The sequence below is a fragment of the Eschscholzia californica genome, unplaced genomic scaffold, assembly GCF_041429995.1.
Source record: "Eschscholzia californica isolate CP2 unplaced genomic scaffold, dmEscCali1.0.p SCAF_6, whole genome shotgun sequence".
NCBI lineage: Eukaryota > Viridiplantae > Streptophyta > Magnoliopsida > Ranunculales > Papaveraceae > Eschscholzia > Eschscholzia californica.
Window position 1 is genome coordinate 41,329,812 of NW_028238483.1, and position 17,901 is coordinate 41,347,712.

The window sequence follows — 17,901 nt, forward strand, 5'->3', positions numbered from 1 at the left end:
GTAGTGAAAGGAGGGAATCGGGTATATGGGTATGGGTTACGTGTGTCTTGATAGGTCGTGATTGTGCTTAAAGGTGTAATCGGTTGGGTTTGGCCGGTTATGTTTCGGTTGATGATTTGGTGGTTGGGTTGGAGGTGATGGTCGGCCGAGAAGTGGCTCTCGGGTGGTGGTCGGTTTTGAGTTGTTGTTGGTTCGGTGAAAGAGAATGATGGTGGGGTTGACGTGTGTGTATAATGGGGGTATGGGGTTGTTGGAAAAGTCGAGTTTGGGGAATAGGGGTTGATGAACGGTGGTGTGATAATTGGTGGGGGGTGGCTAATGGTGTGACCAAATAGTGGTGTTGTCGGCTCGGGTGGGAAATCTAGAGAGGGAACACGTGTGGTGGTGGTGGTGCCCGATAGTTGTGTGGGAGTGTGATGTGTGATAGTGGTAGGAGGTGGAGATTGGTTTTTACACATACCTTCAAGTTGCTTGGAGATGATGGTGATTGATTCATTGAGTTGATCGAACCGTTTATCGATATTGTTGAATTTTTCTGTTGTTTCCTTCTTGTACTCATTGAACCCTTCTTCTAATTTTCTTCCTGCAGATAACCCTTCTTTGATGTTGTCCCATTCAGAAGAGAAAGTTGGTGATTTCTCCTTAGTTGGTGTAGTGGTAGTAGTATTAACCATGATGATAAGAGTGATTAAGAAAAAATTATGGCTCTAGATACCACTTGATGTAGAAACGCAGCGGAATTAAAGATATAAAATAACTAACTAAGAACAATGAAATTAAAGATCAAATAACTCTAAATAATAAACTTTATTAAAACTTCAATGGGGTTTTTCTCTCAAATCTGAGTCTAATAGACAAACTAGATATCCCTTTTATAGGGTTTTGGACTTTCCTAGATAGACTTGAATAAGAATTCCTAAATAATTAAATACTGCAACTTGCCTAAATAACTGGACTAACTCTGGACCTTTCCAATTATTGGAAATATTAAAATAGCATAATTCCTAAACCAAATTAATTAATAAATATACTAAAATAAGAACTTTCTAAGTCTTCTCTCTTTGGCCAATTGGACCATGACCGGGTCCGGTCATGGAATTAGTCTCCATGCCGGGTGCCCCTGCATCAGTAAATGAACAAGATACCCAAAATGGTGTGACTATGTTGTTTCGTCCATGATCTTCCTTTCTTCATTTGTATTTAAGTTGTTTTTTTTTTTTCTAGTTTTCGTTTAGTTTTAAATGATTGACATAACCATGTAAAATCAATCTCAAACTCATTATCTGAGATTACTTCTTCCAAATTTCCACAACCTTTTGTTCTAGTGGTAGATGAAGTAATTCTGCATAGCCTTTTGGGCATCTTTTGGTTACCATATTTGGTAGAAGACATGCGTATTAATGTAAATAAAGTGTAAGACTAAGCAAATATAATGTTGCAGAGAAGTACTAGTAGTAGACCACGAAGGAAGTCATCTTTGAACGGTTTAGACAAAGAAACGCGTAGTCGATCAACCATCAACGATGAATTCAAGGGTTATTTTAGTTGAGCCGAAATATGTACATTTCTCACTGAAAGTTCCTATCTTACTGTTAATAAAAATAGAATATTTGAATATGGAATGGTTGTTTTATCATCTGCCACGAGGATTATTCTGGTCCGTTCAATCAACCAATCCTTCAGATCTCATACTAAAACCAAACCTTCTTCTCTACTTCAAAAACAAGATAGAAGAAAAAGATGCAAAATCATTTGTTAAGATCATTAATTCAACCAAATATATATGCTATAATAAACAATAAATTAACGAAAAAATGTTTGCTTCTTTTCTTGTTCTCCCAAACAGAGAGTCAACACAGCCGGCTCTGTTAGCAAACTATTACCCGTTTGTTTTCCATTAGAATCCAATCAACTTATCTCATAAAAACAACTGCTCCAAATAGTGAAAAGTGTGAAAGGGTTCAAACCTTGAAGTAAACAACTCGATGAAGCTCGAGGAAGATGGATGTGTAGAAGCCGAGAGAGATAACTCTTCGGAGAGACCGAGTGAACCTTGAAGTTCCTCTCGGGTATAGCCGAGCTGGAGCAGTGTAACTCTCGGGTATAACCGAGAGTGCACTGTGGGATTCTCGGTGAAGCCGAGAACGATTTGATGATCGTCTCGGTTGAAGATCGAGTGACTGTTGCAAAGGCAACTCGGATGAAGGCAAGTGATGATAGTGATGATCGAGTGAGAGGGAGAGAGAGAGCTTAGGTAAAAAACCTTGTTATTACTTTACAACTTGATGATTACAACATTGAGTTTGATCCATATATATAGGATTCATAGTAAGAGTTTTAAGTATATAAGATACTATATTACATGAGTTGTATTAGGAATCCGATAATGATAATAATCCTAATCCTATATGGATTCCTATTGCTTCAATATTCTTCCTAATCCACTCGGATAAACCGAGTGGAGTGGATCTCTAACAAAAAGTACTAGTTTTATGTCCAAATTCACTTTTCCCACTTACAATTTTTCTCACCAAGTTTGTGTTACTTCAGATTCCAACCAACCCAACTCACTATCAATATCCTTCCAACAATAAATAAAGCAAAATTATACAGAAAAACAAAAAAGGAAATTGATTTATCAATTTTTTTTTCTTCTTCTTCTTCTTCTTTCTTTACACCAAAAAAGTTCCAAAAAAAGACCCCGACCAAGAAGAAACACCTACACCTAAAAATTAAGTTCTTTCGATCTTTTGTATAACAATCAAAACAAAAATCCAACTTCTTCCGAGAAAAGAAGTTGAGTAAGGTGCTGTTTGTTTTTTCAAATTTTCAGATCTGAAATGATGTCTGAGAAGTCCTACTAAGTCCCCATATTTTCAGACTTCAAAACAAGTTTGAAAATTGTGGGCACCATCTGAAATGAGAAAAATGACAAATTTAACCCTCCTAAAAAATAGAAATCATGACCAAAATGGAGAGAGGGTTTCTTCTCTTCTCGGCTTCTTCACTCGAAACCCTAGGGTTCCTGTCGAGACACCGGACTACCGGAGTTCTAGTTGTTGTTCGCTTTCTCTTTATAAGTTGGGCTTTCTTCAATCATTTGCTATATTGTTCAGTTAATTTTCTCTCTTTAGAAAGTTCAAATTTCTGCTATAAGTTCTGAAAATCAATCTTTTCTTCCTTGTTTACGTTTGTAGTCTTTATCAACCCATTAGCTGAAAACTCTTGAAATTTTGAGATGATTTCGTCCCTTTTATGCTGTTAATGCTGTGTGTTTGATATGGACTGAAACTGCATACTTGTTGTTTGATTAAATGCCACAAAGAAGATAAATACTTGTTTGATGGCTATTGTCAATTTAGTAGTTTTGTAATAAAAATGTTTGATCTGTTATTTGAAATGGGGTTTGGTTCTTCTATAAAATTTTGAAGTTCTCCATAGGTTCTGTTTTTTTAGCATACTATTTATATGCGGATGCTAATATAGTTTTGAGTTTAAAACCTATATTCATATATTGCTCTTTGCTCATGGTTCTACCAAAAGGGCTTATAGTTTAGCTCAATTAGTTGACATTGCACAATTCAATCATGTTATCGCGGGCTAGGTGCTTCTTTAATAGTATTGTCAATTCAAAGCTGCATGTTTCATCTGTTTACATTTCTTTAACTAGATGTTGTTGCTGCTTGGTTTTCATTTTGTATGTGTTCGCGTCATGAGAGATATGTCAACAATATCATGTATGGTCCTAGGTCCGAACAGATTGGGCATTAGGAAATTAAGACAGACAACATACCACGCCTTGAACATCTAGAATTGTTGTACTCGAATCAATGTGCTTTTTTGCTGCAATGGGACAAGCAGGGAACTTCACAGCAAAGCTCTTCTCAAAACCTTGCACATGGTATCTAACATATCTGTCCATAGTTGTAACTTGCATGAGTTTGTTGGGATCAACTTTTCCCAATCGTTCAATATTACCATGCGGATAGTACTTCAAGACTTCGCTGAACTCTTTGAATTCAAAATCCTGAAGAACAAAATAGCGCAGTACTTCAATTTTGATCCTAACCGAAGTTGTCGGTAAGGTTCTACTGGTACGGGTCTTGGAATGCTATATGACGTAACGGTGGCATTTCTCTTATGATACTCTGTCGGTGTCGCATACCCACTTACGATAAATGAAGATCTTCGTTTATTATTATTATGAATATGATTGTGATCCTGAATAGAAGGTTTATGGATTAATTTGGTATTATAAGCTAGGGTGCTTCAAGCTCCTAAAGGATACTTTGTTGGAACTTGATCCATACTAAAAGTTGCATGGATTCTAAGTGATTTTAAAGTTGCATGTTTCATCTGTTTATATACTATAACTAGATATCATTGGGTGCTTGGTTTCATTTTGAATGTGTTTCGCGTCGAATTTGAGTAAATGAAACATGATATAGAAGAGAACTCTACTGATGAAGAACTAGTACCACTACTACTAGTACTACTTCCTTTCCTCTTAGGAAAATGACGGTAGATAAAACATGTTTTAATAGTATTGTCTACGTGCTGCATCGTTGTTTTCCACTTATCAAATTTGAATTAAGCAGCTAGTCCATGTAGCTTAGATATGCTTTTGTTTGTCAATTATGTTTTTGCTAAATGAGTATATCTTGTTATTCAATTTGTAGGAGGAGCTTACGGCAAGAAGGTCAGCCGGGAAGGCATGGTACCAGAAGTCCAGACTACGATTTCAGTCATCGACTACACAGAGAGTTTGATGTCTTCACTGAATTGGCTCCTCAGTAATTTTTCTATATAAACAAAAAATTATACTCAAATTCTTGTGGCTAGGAGTATCACAGAAATTAGTAGTATTCAGGTAGTAAAATTAGTAGTATTCAGGTAGTGAGTGTTTTGTTGTTTGAATTGGCTCCTCTACTGTGACAGAATATGAATAATGGAGAATATGAATGAGTTGAGAATATTTTTTTATCAAATCGTAGTGGGAGTCTCTTTGGGATGTTTTAGGGTTCAATTTTTTTTTTTGTGGTAGTTCGTGTTGTAACAAGCGTAAGATAGGTCTTAAAAGAAAGAAACTTTATTAGTATAACTTTTTGGGAAAAGAATTTGAGTTTCTAGTTTGTGTTAGGAATTGATCATTTTACTCATAAGGGTATAAATGTAAAAGATTCATTTTCAGACCTAATATTTGAGATCGAAAAACAAACATGCTAACTTGTAAAACTATTCAGCAAATTCAGATTCAGCAAATTCAGTTCAGCAAATTCAGACTCAGCAAATTCAGATTCAGACATAAATAATAACTTCTTCTTATGCCCAGTCATTCCCACGAAACAAAGCTGCTCTAAACAAACTTTTGAACTTTCCTCTTTCTAAACTCTCAACCAACTTCTTTGCTCCTAAGATCTCCATTTCCGACAGCTTCTTCAAATATCCAATGGCTCCATAAGATATCATCAACTTCTTGCATTTTTGGCTTGAAGATAAATACCAAAGACAGGCAACGACATGCTTTTTCGATGTATTTTGAGGATCTACAAGTAATTTAATTAGATTCGGGACGCTTTTTTCATCCTTCTTCACTTCTCTGCAATTTCGTGAGAGAGTTATCAAATTTGCTAGAGCTTGCGAAGCAACTTCTCTTGCTCCATTCGATCTGGATTCTAACATTTTCACAAGCAAGGAAATACACCCATATTCACCCAATAACTTTTTCATTTCTAATGAACTACAAACTTCGCAAATTGTTGATGCAGCTGCTTGTTGAGCACTTAGAGAACCATCTCTAAGGACGTGAACTAACCGAGGAAGAAACCCGAAAGAAAGTAAAGTTTCGATCGAAACTAAACTAGCTAAATTTTTTAGAGCTTCCATGGCCGATTCGTTTGGTAACGGACCATCCAGGTAACTTAAAAGACTTTGTATTCCTCCTTCTGATATAATAACTCTTCTAAGACTTTCATTAGCAAAAGTAAGATTTTTCAAACACTCCGCTGCATATTCTTTCGATCCTAATAACAAACCCGAATCTAAAATGTTTATCATAATTTTAACAACTACTTCGTCGGCAATAACTTGACGAATTTCGGGTACTTTCGATAAGTTTTTCGAAGTGCCCACCGCTGTTGCCTGCGAAATCGACTCGCCAGTTCGCCGAATTTCAATTAAAGTTGATATTAATTTGATAATGGCTGCAATTCTTGCTTTTTTTGGTTGATTTGCGCCCAATTCATTTCCAACTCTTGGGGATAATGCGAAACTTAATGAAGATGGGAAAATGTATATTAGAGCAGCAACGGTCGCTCTTGGATTAATCAATAACCCATGTAATAAAATCATGATTTCATACCACCACCGTTCTAAACAAACTGAAATGCAACTTGGGATTGCTAAATTTAGAAGTGATTTCCAATATTTTAAGCAATCTGAAGATAACCCACCCCAAGTTTTCTCGTAATTCCGAGATACGTAAACGTAGATGATCAAAGATCCAACTAGATTGAAATTAGTCCAAACCCCACTTAACGCAACTCCTTGAATTCCCAAATTTAGATAAGTCACAAGAAAATAGTTAATGGGTATGTGAAGAATTATTGATAGAGTTGCACAATAAGTTAATGGAAGAGTTATGGATTGAGATCGAAGATAAATTCTTAATGGATGAAGTAAAGATTGAAGGAAAAGATCAGGAAGAGAATAAAAAATGTATTTTTGAGCTTCATTTGAAATATCTTCATCTTGACCAAAAAAGATCAAAGTTTTTTTCATATTTAACCAGAGAAACCCAATTGGAATTGAAACAGAGAGAAGCATTAAAACTGTTTTTTGAAGAGAAAGACCAACAAGAGTAAGTTTTTTAGCACCAAAAGCTTGACCACAAATTGGTTCCATTCCCATGGCTAAACCCGAAAGAATAGAGTATCCAGTGATATTAGCAAACCCAATAGCAAGAGCACCACCAGCTAAAGAAAGTTCACCAAGATACCCAAGGAACAACATTGAAACCATTGATCTAGAGTGAAGTAAAAGTCCAGTAAGAATCATTGGCAGTGCTATATTTGCTATCGATTTCCATTCATTAATGACTAAAGAAAGATGGGTTTTATTTGATTTTGTTTCATCTTTTGGAATCAATTGGGTAAAAATGTTGGGTTTTGAATCTTTAATGGAAATTAGGTAAGATTGATCAGAAACAGGGGATTGGTAACCCATGTTCGACAACACCCGAAAACAGAATTGTAATTAGAGAGAGAAAGAAGGTTTGATGGATTTGGCAGAAGTTATGAAAATGAGTTACTTATATATAAGAATTTTTTAGCGGACTTTGACTTTGAAAGATAGAAATAAAGATTAGAAGATAGAAATGAAGATTAAAATTTCTCAAAAAGTCTAGACAGAACAGTGCATGCCACATGGAGAAAAAGACAATAAGTCTGTTGCACTTCTATGTGTGTTAGGAGAGAGAAATAACTTTTTCTCTCCCAACGTGACTGAAAAAAATGTCATTAGTTTGGAATATTGTGTGGTTGATGTCCTCTGGGATAAAACAGTTTTTCACCTGCATGGTAATCTAGATATTGAGAGAGATAAAACAGTTTTTCGCCAGCAAGTCCATTGATAACGATTTTGATTCTCATTAAACTCCTAAATTTAATTTAATTTTGGACACTTGTTCATTTGACTTTAAGTTTTTTGGAGCAAGTACACGGTATTGGTTCAAAGTTGGAACCAATTTCCATTCCAAAGAACCCATAATGTGGGTACTTTCTTGACCCTAAAATAGAAATGCCCAAAATTTGTTCAACAAATTCTTCAAAGACAAGTTGATCGAAGAACTTTTTATTGCTTGAGGGTTTTAAGTGAAGTCTCAAGACTCTCATTCAAATTAATCAACTCTATAAAAACAAAGATAAAACATACATTGTGCATGTAGATACGACTATAAACTTATCTAACTTTTTTACACTAATTGACTCCAAATTATGAATGTAAACCTTAATTCTCTACCTGTAATTGACTTCAAGATTAAAAAAAATAGATTTTTCTTTACAGAAATTTGTGTATTATTAGTAAGCCTCTTAAGTTGTAGATAGTTGTGGTCTCATTTATAAGTTGTAACGTGAGGAATACTTCAAAGAGACAAAAAATTCTCGATAAATGATTAGGAGATGGGGTAATTTCTATATAGGTCAAAATAATATAGAAAATCTATTATATTAAAACAACTCAGTCGGTTAGTCAGGGGATAAGTCTGACCATCCATTTTATTTTAGAGATTTACTTTTGATTAGATCGAACGACTGATATAAAATCCTCTTAGTGTAATTTAACTTGAAACACAAGGGTATTGGTGTAAACAATTAATTATTTTTTAATATTCGGTTACAATCTCCCTAAAATAACTATATGTATCTTCCCACTCACGATTGCACATCCACTTTCTCCTTAATTTTAGTGATTCGGTTATACTTCTAAGTCAGTTCAAAATTTTGACTCATATATTTCTCTCTATAAATATGGTTCTCCCTCTCTCCTCTTCAAACACACCATTATCTCTCTCCTCTTCAAACACACCGTTATCTCTCTCCTCTTCAAACACACCGTTATCTCTCTCCCCTACAATTATATCTGATTTATGTTGTAATTTAAATTTATTTTTCTTCTCCTCGAAGGCGTTAGCCAAGAGGGATCTTTCCTGTCCGTAGGACGGGGAGGAAACCTATTAAGTGAAAAAACATACAACATTTGAAAATTATTATTCAGGTAAAAAAGTGTGCAAATACTAAAATACCATTTTTTGTCATTTTGTGTAACTAAATTCTTTTATTTTTATTTAAATTTTAAATCGATATAACTTTTGTTTGAGATGTCGGATTTCTATAAAATTTATATATTCAAAAATGATTTTTCATTATTTTTCTAACAAGATCCACTTTCAATACTTCTTTTCAAAAAAAAAAACCCAGAAAAAAATAACGTTTTTTTTCTTTTACGTTTTTCTGCAAACGTGTTTGAAACAATCTGTTCTGCAAACATGTATTTGCATTTGCGATATTGCAAACTGCGTTTGCATGTGCGACAATGCAAACTGAGTTTGAAAACCCGAGCTGCTCTTAGATTTCTGGTGGTGGTGTTAAAGAGATTAAAACTAGAGCTGCTCTATGGTGGTGGTGGAAAACTTGAACAAAATAGAAGAGAGAGAAAGTGCAAAAACATTTAAAGAGAGGAATTGAAGATAAAGATGAAAAAGAAGAAGAACCGAAGAAGAAGAAAAACGAATGGGAGAAGAAGTAGAAACCCTAAAGTTTATGAGTTTTCTAGAGAGAAGATAGATTTAAATGGGTAAGGGTATTTAGGGAATGAATAAAATAGAAAATGACCTAATAATAATTATCATATTATTTTAAACCGTATGTATCAATATCCATATTATTTTGATAACTTTTAGTTAATACAAAATGTTACATGTTTTTGTAGTTATTATTAATAATATATTGACCTAAACAACCATTTTTCCTTCGGAGATTTGTCTACTCTCAAGCAGTGGCGAGGCCAGAAATTTTTTGACGCGGGGGCACATTAAGGTCAAAAGAAATATCAAATTCATATGCTATAAGAAATTCGACTTTTATTGATTCATACAAATTTTCTTGCCATACATATTTATAGTTGTGCTCGACAAGTTTTCAACTTCTGAAATTGTTGCATAACAACTTCTATACTAAGACTGTCAAATATATAATTCTCAATATATGCAAGTATATTATTATTATCTATTCGTCTCTCAATCGATTTCGTAATCTGTTTTTACAATATGAACAAACACCCATCATCTATATAACAAAACAGAATGGGTATTGCTGATTAGGACAAAATTAATGAAGGGTGACTAGGACAAAATTAATACAAAGTGACTAGGAACAAAACAGAATGGGTTATTGATGACTAGGACAAAATTAATGCAGGATGACTAGGACAAAATAATACAAAGTGACTAGGACAAGACTAATGAGTTGTGTACAAATCTCAACGGTTGAGTGTGAACGCATGAATCCTAGCAGTAGATCCCACCCGTCATTGGAACGCTACAGTTCCCATCTCTTTGTCTTCTCTTCTTTACCTAAATTGCCCACCTCCAAAAATTCTCGCCTCTTTCATCTTCTCTGTTACAAATCTTCTCAAGACTTGTCGATTGCTACCTCTCCAATCCTTCACTTTCTTCCTGATGCCAGAAAATTAAAGAAATTGGTGATGTGATCTCTTCCAATGGATGAAACACTGGACCATCTCAATCGAAACCTCTATCTCCTCGGCAATCTTGTTCTTTTCTCTGACCGATGTAATTTTAAAATCTTCATTTGAACTCCGAATGTGTTTCGATTTATGAAGATGTTCTTGTTTAATTTGAGAAAGAATTGAAAGATCTCATCTTCCCCTAATCAAATTTCATTTTATTTGGTATGTCTGAATTTGTTTCCTATTTTTGTCCAATTTCTTTTATTTTGAGAATTTCTGTAATAGTTATTTGGTTAGTGTGAAATTCTATAACCAAAGTGTTCTTGTGAAGTAACTGGATACACCTAAGGTGTTTGAGAAAATGTCTGTGAGGGAATTTGTCCATCTCTTACTTTGTTTGGAAAATATCTCTCCTTTAATTTGTTGTACACCTACATCCCATCCACTTTTGCTTGAGCAAGTCAAAGAATTTTCCTTGGCTGGTATTATATTTAGCAATCTTTTTGCCATGATTGACCATGTAATTATCTGATTCTTATCAAAAGTTAATTTGGGCGTTCTTTAATCATGATTTGGTTCTTGGTTTTGATATACATGTATTTAACAAATGAAGAAGACTCAAGTAACATTCTAATGCTTGGCTGAAATGTGAGTGATTTTGCTTCTATATTTGAATAAATGTTCATGAATTTTCTGTCTTTTTTACATTCCTTTGAAACATTTACATGGATAATATAAATGTTTATCATCTCCCCAAATCGACACCAAATAGTTTGTACCTATGAGCCTTTCTCTTCCTCCATTATTTCCTTTTCCGGACATTATTCTCCTTCACAATCTTGTTCCATCTTCTTCTTCTTCAATCTCATGCTTACTCCATCATCAATGAAGGAACTATGGTTATATCACCTTATATAACATGAAGTAGAAACGACTATCTCTGGAAGAAAAATCACATAAAGACGGTCACAAGAAGAATGGAGACAATTTCTTCATCTTCACATACCATCTCTGAAGCTAAACCGTAAAATGTTGTATCTTCCTCTTCACAGTTATATGGCTTCCGATTTTCCCTAATAATCTAAAAATCGAAATCTGTTACCTTTTGCAAATCGTTTACTTGTTCAGTTTGATTTTGGTTTTAAATGTTTTTAAAAGTTAATGACATAGTTTTTCTTGTTACAGGATGTGGAATCTGGAGATCATTGGCTCTAGGAAGGTTACAATGTCAGGGTATAAGATTATATCATTTATTCTCTTCAACTTTGTTAATTAATCGAGATTTATCATACACCTAATCGGGGTATATGGTTCCGCATCTTTCTTACTTTTTAAGTGCTTTACCGAGATATAATATTCTACCTATTTGTTAGTGGTGATCGAGATTGAAAAAATACTTGATTAGTTAACTGGTTTCCGTCCCTCTTGAGTCTCAAGAAGGATTAGGTTAGGTTTCATCAATTTAGTATTTCAGTAGTATTTCAATAGTCACTGGTTTCCATAAAGTTCCCTTTCTTCTTAAAGATATCTCAAAGTTTCATGAGCAAATTAGATAGTTGATGTGTCTTCTTACTCCATTTCTTTTGTTCGAAGCATAAAAGTTAGGATTCCCTTGCATATTTTGGACATGAGGTTATCCATTTCCTTTTGTTTGGAGCAGGAACATATGGTGAAAATGGAAATGGAACACTAGAAGAAATGCTTCTTTCATCTATAAGTTCTGTCTATAAGGGAAATAAATAAAACAATTATAGGCAACGTAACTCTTAAATTTGTTGTTGAAAGAACAAAGTGAAGGATCCTCTTAATCGAATCAATAGGTATAGTGCAGTCTGCAGGATGAAGAGGTGATAGATTAATAATTTTGATGTCAGTTAAACAATTCATTTTATATACCCATATGCTTTACCAATTTGATTTTGATTTTTTTATCTTTTGTTTAATAGAACTGCAGAAGAACATTAAGTATCTCTTGGGTTTGTCTAATAACAAGCCTAATCATATGTAATCAGCAGTTAGATTCTTGTATCACCATTTAATAAATTATTGTTCTTTACCTAATTATTGTTTTATCAAGTCTCGTTTCTTGCAGATTTGTGACATGGTTATGATTCCAAGATGTCTGAATGTTATACTTGCAGTCCTTCAAATCGATAAAACTTCTTTCTGGGCCAATCCTAGGTAAATTCGATATTGTTCCAAATTCCATATGTTTCTTAATTTCAAGAGATACTAATCACTGATTATATGTTTAATTGGGTTGTAGTGAATTTCAAGATATATTTGATCTAAATGATTTCATTGCATCCTTGCAAGAGGTAGTTCGGATGGTGAAAGTTTGACCACCCGAGCTTAAGACAATAGTGGAGCAATAAATGTTAAACTGTATGCCACCACTTAATTGTTTGAACATATCATACTACCTTCGTCAGGTTCGATCTTCCTTTCAAGTCTTGGTTGATTTCTTTATTGACTGAATCCGAAATCAACCATTTTATGTTATAGATTGATGTTTAAACAAAACCTATGCTCGCCTTGATAGCATTGGACTACACTCAAATTTTTAGGTGCCGAATAATGCTCTTAAGTTCAGTACATAGATAGAAGAGTCGGGTAAAAGGGTTAATAAGGCCAAACTTAGATAATTGAATACTTGAGTGTTGTCTGGTTGATTCACAAACTGCTATTTCGACATCTGAGACACCATTTTATAGAAATCCAATGAACTAGGACAAATTATATTTCACTTGAGTATCTAGGAAATTTTAGGTATTTGTAGTCATTGACTTGATCTCTTGTATTTCACATATGCTATTGTAAGTGACGGTTTAACGTGGAACTTTTGAAGACCTTTACGGATTGTCTTAATTGCCTTCATTTGCCAGTTGTCATACTCGATAATGTTTTGTGCATGCATTGTGACCTTTCCCATGAATTGTCGCACTTGGATCAGGACAGGAACATAACTTGTCCAATAAATGTTCCAGACACAGGCTTACTTTGTGATTTGCCTTGGTAAGATCCAGCTAAAGATACGAAGGGGAATGAAGGACGGAGAAGTTTGGTTCACCTTTGGATGTGGTGTCATGGCAGAGTTCTTAATGAAGCAAGATTTAGACCTTATTGTCGTGCCCATGTATCTGTTATCAAACTTGACTTTGCTATGTTTCAGTTATTTGTTTGTGGTGTCACCTTTGGATGTGGTGTCACTTGCGCTTTTTGAACATGATTTTACTCTTAGTCCAAGCTGCGAAGATGAGTATGAATTCTTTGTTGAAAGACAACTTGTAACAACATTCTCAACCCCCAACTACTGTGGTTTGATAATGATGAGTGTTGATGAAAACTTAATGTGCTCATTCCAAATTCTCCAATGCGATATGGACATCATTCCCTGGTTCTACTCAAGGTTCTGAAACACCAGAGGTGGAAGGGTTGACACAATGGGGTAAGATTCCTCATGTAGTTGATTAATTTCAAAGAGAATAACACAATTTATTAGACCTACTAGGCACAAAATGTTTTGTACCTCTCACTCTTAATTTGTTTGGGATTTTCCCGAATTTAGATTATTTTGGTGATGTAGTAAGCTTTGAGTATGTCGAATCTCTCACTTTTATAAGATAGTAAGCTTTCAAATTTTCTACACTAACTATGGTGAATCTCGTTCTCTTATTAACGAGTTCTTTTTGTCCGAGTTGCAGAGGATTTGACTATTTGAGTAATAGAAGATTATGATTTATCTCAAGTCAATTGTAATCACACTATAAATTTGAAATTAGACTGTTGATGAGCCAATTACAAAACTGATCAACTGTCAAACTATATAACAAATTAAATGAAGAACTTGAACTGAATAATAGCATGACTCGACTTATTTACTGCCACAAAAAAAATTTCTCGTCGGTTTGTATATCTCCTTCGTTAACTAATTTTTCTCGTGTTCTTCCAGTACGAGAAAAACAACATGTTTTCCCTATAGCACTCGAGAAATTTAAGGGCATGGCTTTCCTTTCAAAGGGATCGTAGACAACTGAAACAATAGGTCTTTTGTCTCCAACCCATGCCATTGCTCCTCAAACTTCTCTGAACCCAATACAGCTAAAAGGAAGAAGATCGATAAAGGTAGTCGAAACTGAACTTCCTGAATTCTGTGATAAGTTTATAAAGAAAAAGATCTTTAGTTTTTGTTACATAATCTATTTTCAACTTAAATCCAGGTAGTGGAAAGCGAAGATCTTCATTTGATGAGCGTCTGGAAAGTCGGTTAGATACTCTCCTTTTTTTTCGATTGGTTAGAAATTTGTGCACAACACTTTAAATTTTGAACCTATGCTGAATTCATTTGTGTTTATGAAATTTCGAATTGCATATATATATATATATATTATCGTAGAACAAACTTCATGACAAGTATATCAAGAAAGAACAATAAAACCCCAAAATAACATATTTGGATCTTGTAATACTACTTTTATTCTTTGCCGAAGTAATCAAGATAGGTAGAGAACCTCAAAGTATCAGTTCGTTGAGTTGAAGGGGCTTCTTCAGTTTCACTGTTGTCCGACTCGCTTTCTGTAGGAGATGAAATATCTAAGAACATCCCTTAAGCAACTTGATAGTAAGATTCCAAGAAGTCTTCTTCTCGGGAGGTAAGTTGATGATGAGTTTGATATGGTTGCAATGATTCCAAAGTAGAAACCCAGTATAGTTAGTCCCAGTGTATTGTAATGTACTCCACAGGGTTGCCAATAATCTGAGTGTCATTTGTCTATATTACTTTGAGGAATGTAAAACGAGTGATTATGATGTACTTTATATGGTTGGCAATGTATTGGGTGCCATCTGACTATCATATTTTGAGGAATATAAATCACCTTTTATTAAAAAGAATGTTCAATATCACAAGATGCGTTAAATACACATTCCCGTGCCCCACGGGCACGGGCTATACCTAGTAAACATACATAACATAAAGTACTTATTTCAAAATTACTAACAAATATAGTAATATTTTGCAACATAGAAGAGCTAAATAAGAAACTAATTACTAAAATATTTTGCAACATAGAGAGAGAGAGAAAAAAATACTTTTAGTTTTGAATGAAACAAATTGAAGATGTTACGAACTTCAATTTAATTAAATAAGATGTGAACAGAAAAAAAAAATCGATATCTTCTTTTAATATCATGAATTACGATTAAGAACAAAAATGAGATTGTCGCTTCGAAAAAACAACGTGACTACCAAAATTTATAATTTTTTATATTTGTTTTTTTTGTTTGTATTTGGATTGGATTTGGAGTTTAAACCAGTGTATAATGGTGGAGCAGAATGTTGATTTTAAATTTGTGTGTGAGCGAGAAACCAATTTTAACTAAAACTAAAAACTAAAACAAAGAATTTATTAGGGTTTAAGCGAGCTTACCGTAGGTTTGGTACTTTTGTGATGTGGGCACTAGGTTTGTTTGAATCCGTGGCCAGTCAAGGGTCATAAGTGGATATAGGAAGGGTTATAAATAAAGGTCATAAGTTGGTGGGCCATTTGAATTTTTAGCTTTTGTAATTAACTAGGCATAGCCCGTGCCTCCGGCACAGTGAAAGTCCTAGTTATAGTGTGATCATTAATATATTTATTTGTTAAGCATAATTTACTATCTTTGCTAGCTTAAGTTCGACAATTTTTTTTTAAAGGGAATGAACATATGAGAATCATATAATATGGAGATGTATAAATTGATTATCGTTTAATATGAAGATGTATTGTTTGAGGATTCAGAGAAAATGTGTTTGAGGATTGAGAGCAAATGTGTGGAGATATTTTTAAAGACGACAATTTGAAGAAAAAATTTGTCATATGGAGTAAAGCATTTATTTTTTTTGCTCCGGACATGTTTCTTAAGAGTAAGACAGAACATATATGCTCAGTAATTAGGAAAAATTGAACCCAAATAATTTTATTAAAAATAAAAATAAAAAATTATCATAAATTGAAATTTAAAGTAAATAATTTTATTACAAAGCAGACAACATATATGAGCTAAATTCTATCAGTTTTTGTTATTTATCTATTTTATCATAGATAATGTATAATGTTAAAGCAACATTCCATCTTATTTATGGAGATTCTCTCAGAAACACAGGTATGCTATTTCCTCTTTCAGGATGAACATAATTACCTGTTTGAGTGAAAGAAGCAAGAGAAAAGAAAATGTATAACCATAACTATAACAGGTTGTAGTCAAGATTAAAATTTTTACTCATATTACTGAAATGTGAAAGAAGAAGAAGAAAAGAGAAAGTATAGCTAGAATTAGGACAGACCGCAATCACGATTGAAATTTGTATTAATACTATTAGTGCATAACTCGAATTTATTTAAGAAGCGATAGTTGTTCTTTCTCGACTATTGGAATTTAGGTATACCTTATATATTGCCCAAATATCTGTTGGCCTATATCGGCATTCACATCATAATTTGTGTACGATCCATCTAATATAACATTTGTATAAGATTCATAAACAACATATAATAAACAATTAAGTAAGAAATGTAATGGTACCATAATAATATTGTGTTCCCATCCTTGTAAATATTACAACGATTTAGAGAGTTTCACCCAATCTTAATTTCAATATTAGGCTAAATTGAGTCGTTAAACCGACGGTTTGCTTCTTGAGTGCTACGAATCCACTCTATATATACTGACTTACAAAAAATGTTCAATGATGGAGGAGGAAACACTTGCGTTAACTAACAAACGATGAACTAAGTTGGTGTGTTTTAGTTGAGAATGAATCGGATTTTTATGGAGAAATTAGAGTAGCCCAAGTCCAAAACCAATCTATTGATGAACATTAAATGTTAAGGAGAGTTAATGAAAAATTTTGGCGGTAGAAAGAGAGGTTTCTGGGGATGAAATTTGAATGATACAATGAATGAGGGAGATTAACTCAAAAGGATGGTGAACAATCATGGAGTATTTGATATCAGGGCTCCTACTACTTAAAAGAAAATGATGAATAATCATGGAGTTGTCGATCTAGTAGACAATTTTTCTATCTTTTGTCTTAGTCCTAGTTACAACCAAGTTGTATTGTAATATAGTGAGTATTTGATATCAGAGCTCCTACTAATTAAAAGAAAATGATGAACAATCATGGAGTTGTTGATCTAGTTGGCAATTTTTTTATTTTTTGATGGTAGAATATATTTTGATGGTCTTTTTTCAGGAATTTTAATTGAGAAACAAAACTTAATTAGTTCTGAACGAACAAAAACTTCTTTTTGGAAAGTAACTTCAAACATAAATGTTGTTTGTGCACAAAGTGAAATTTTGTTTGTGCAAAAAGTAAAATTTTTCATTTTGTGATATGCTTCAACAAAAAAAAAAAAATTCATACCACTTTGTAACTTATTTGTTGTTGGAGGAGTAGAGGAGGTTCAAAAAAACCATTAGAATTTTGTGAGAGCACTAATGGGGATTTATGGAGGAAGAATTGTTGGTTGGAATTCCATTATATGGAAGGAATGTGATTAGTTGGGAAGGTTATAAAATGTCATTACATCTAAGCAATTATGGAGGGTTAAATACAAAGTAAATTTTGAGGGTTAAATACATGGTATGTCTTCAAAATCTAGTTGGCAAATT

General features: G+C 33.7%; 2 long non-coding RNA genes and 1 pseudogene across 10 annotated transcripts; 2 read left to right on the forward strand and 1 right to left on the reverse strand.

Annotated features, from left to right (window-relative positions):
- Positions 1-2,867: 2,867 nt before the first annotated feature.
- On the forward strand, positions 2,868-5,131 carry LOC147534987 (uncharacterized). Its single transcript, XR_015227700.1, has 2 exons — positions 2,868-3,115; positions 4,680-5,131. It is a non-coding gene; the product is annotated as an uncharacterized LOC147534987 (long non-coding RNA).
- Positions 5,132-5,322: 191 nt separating this feature from the next.
- On the reverse strand, positions 5,323-7,224 carry LOC147534988 (protein DETOXIFICATION 52 pseudogene; annotated as a pseudogene).
- Positions 7,225-10,112: 2,888 nt separating this feature from the next.
- On the forward strand, positions 10,113-14,985 carry LOC147534989 (uncharacterized). Of its 9 annotated transcripts, XR_015228398.1 has the most exons (6): positions 10,113-10,470; positions 10,862-10,896; positions 11,434-11,481; positions 11,909-13,696; positions 14,201-14,373; positions 14,469-14,985. It is a non-coding gene; the product is annotated as an uncharacterized LOC147534989 (long non-coding RNA). The 9 variants fall into 9 exon arrangements; XR_015228404.1 differs by lacking the exons at positions 14,201-14,373; positions 14,469-14,985 and having other exon boundaries at positions 11,909-12,680; positions 13,202-13,900; XR_015228397.1 differs by lacking the exons at positions 14,201-14,373; positions 14,469-14,985 and having other exon boundaries at positions 11,909-12,429; positions 12,515-13,900.
- The last annotated feature ends 2,916 nt before the right edge of the window (positions 14,986-17,901 follow it).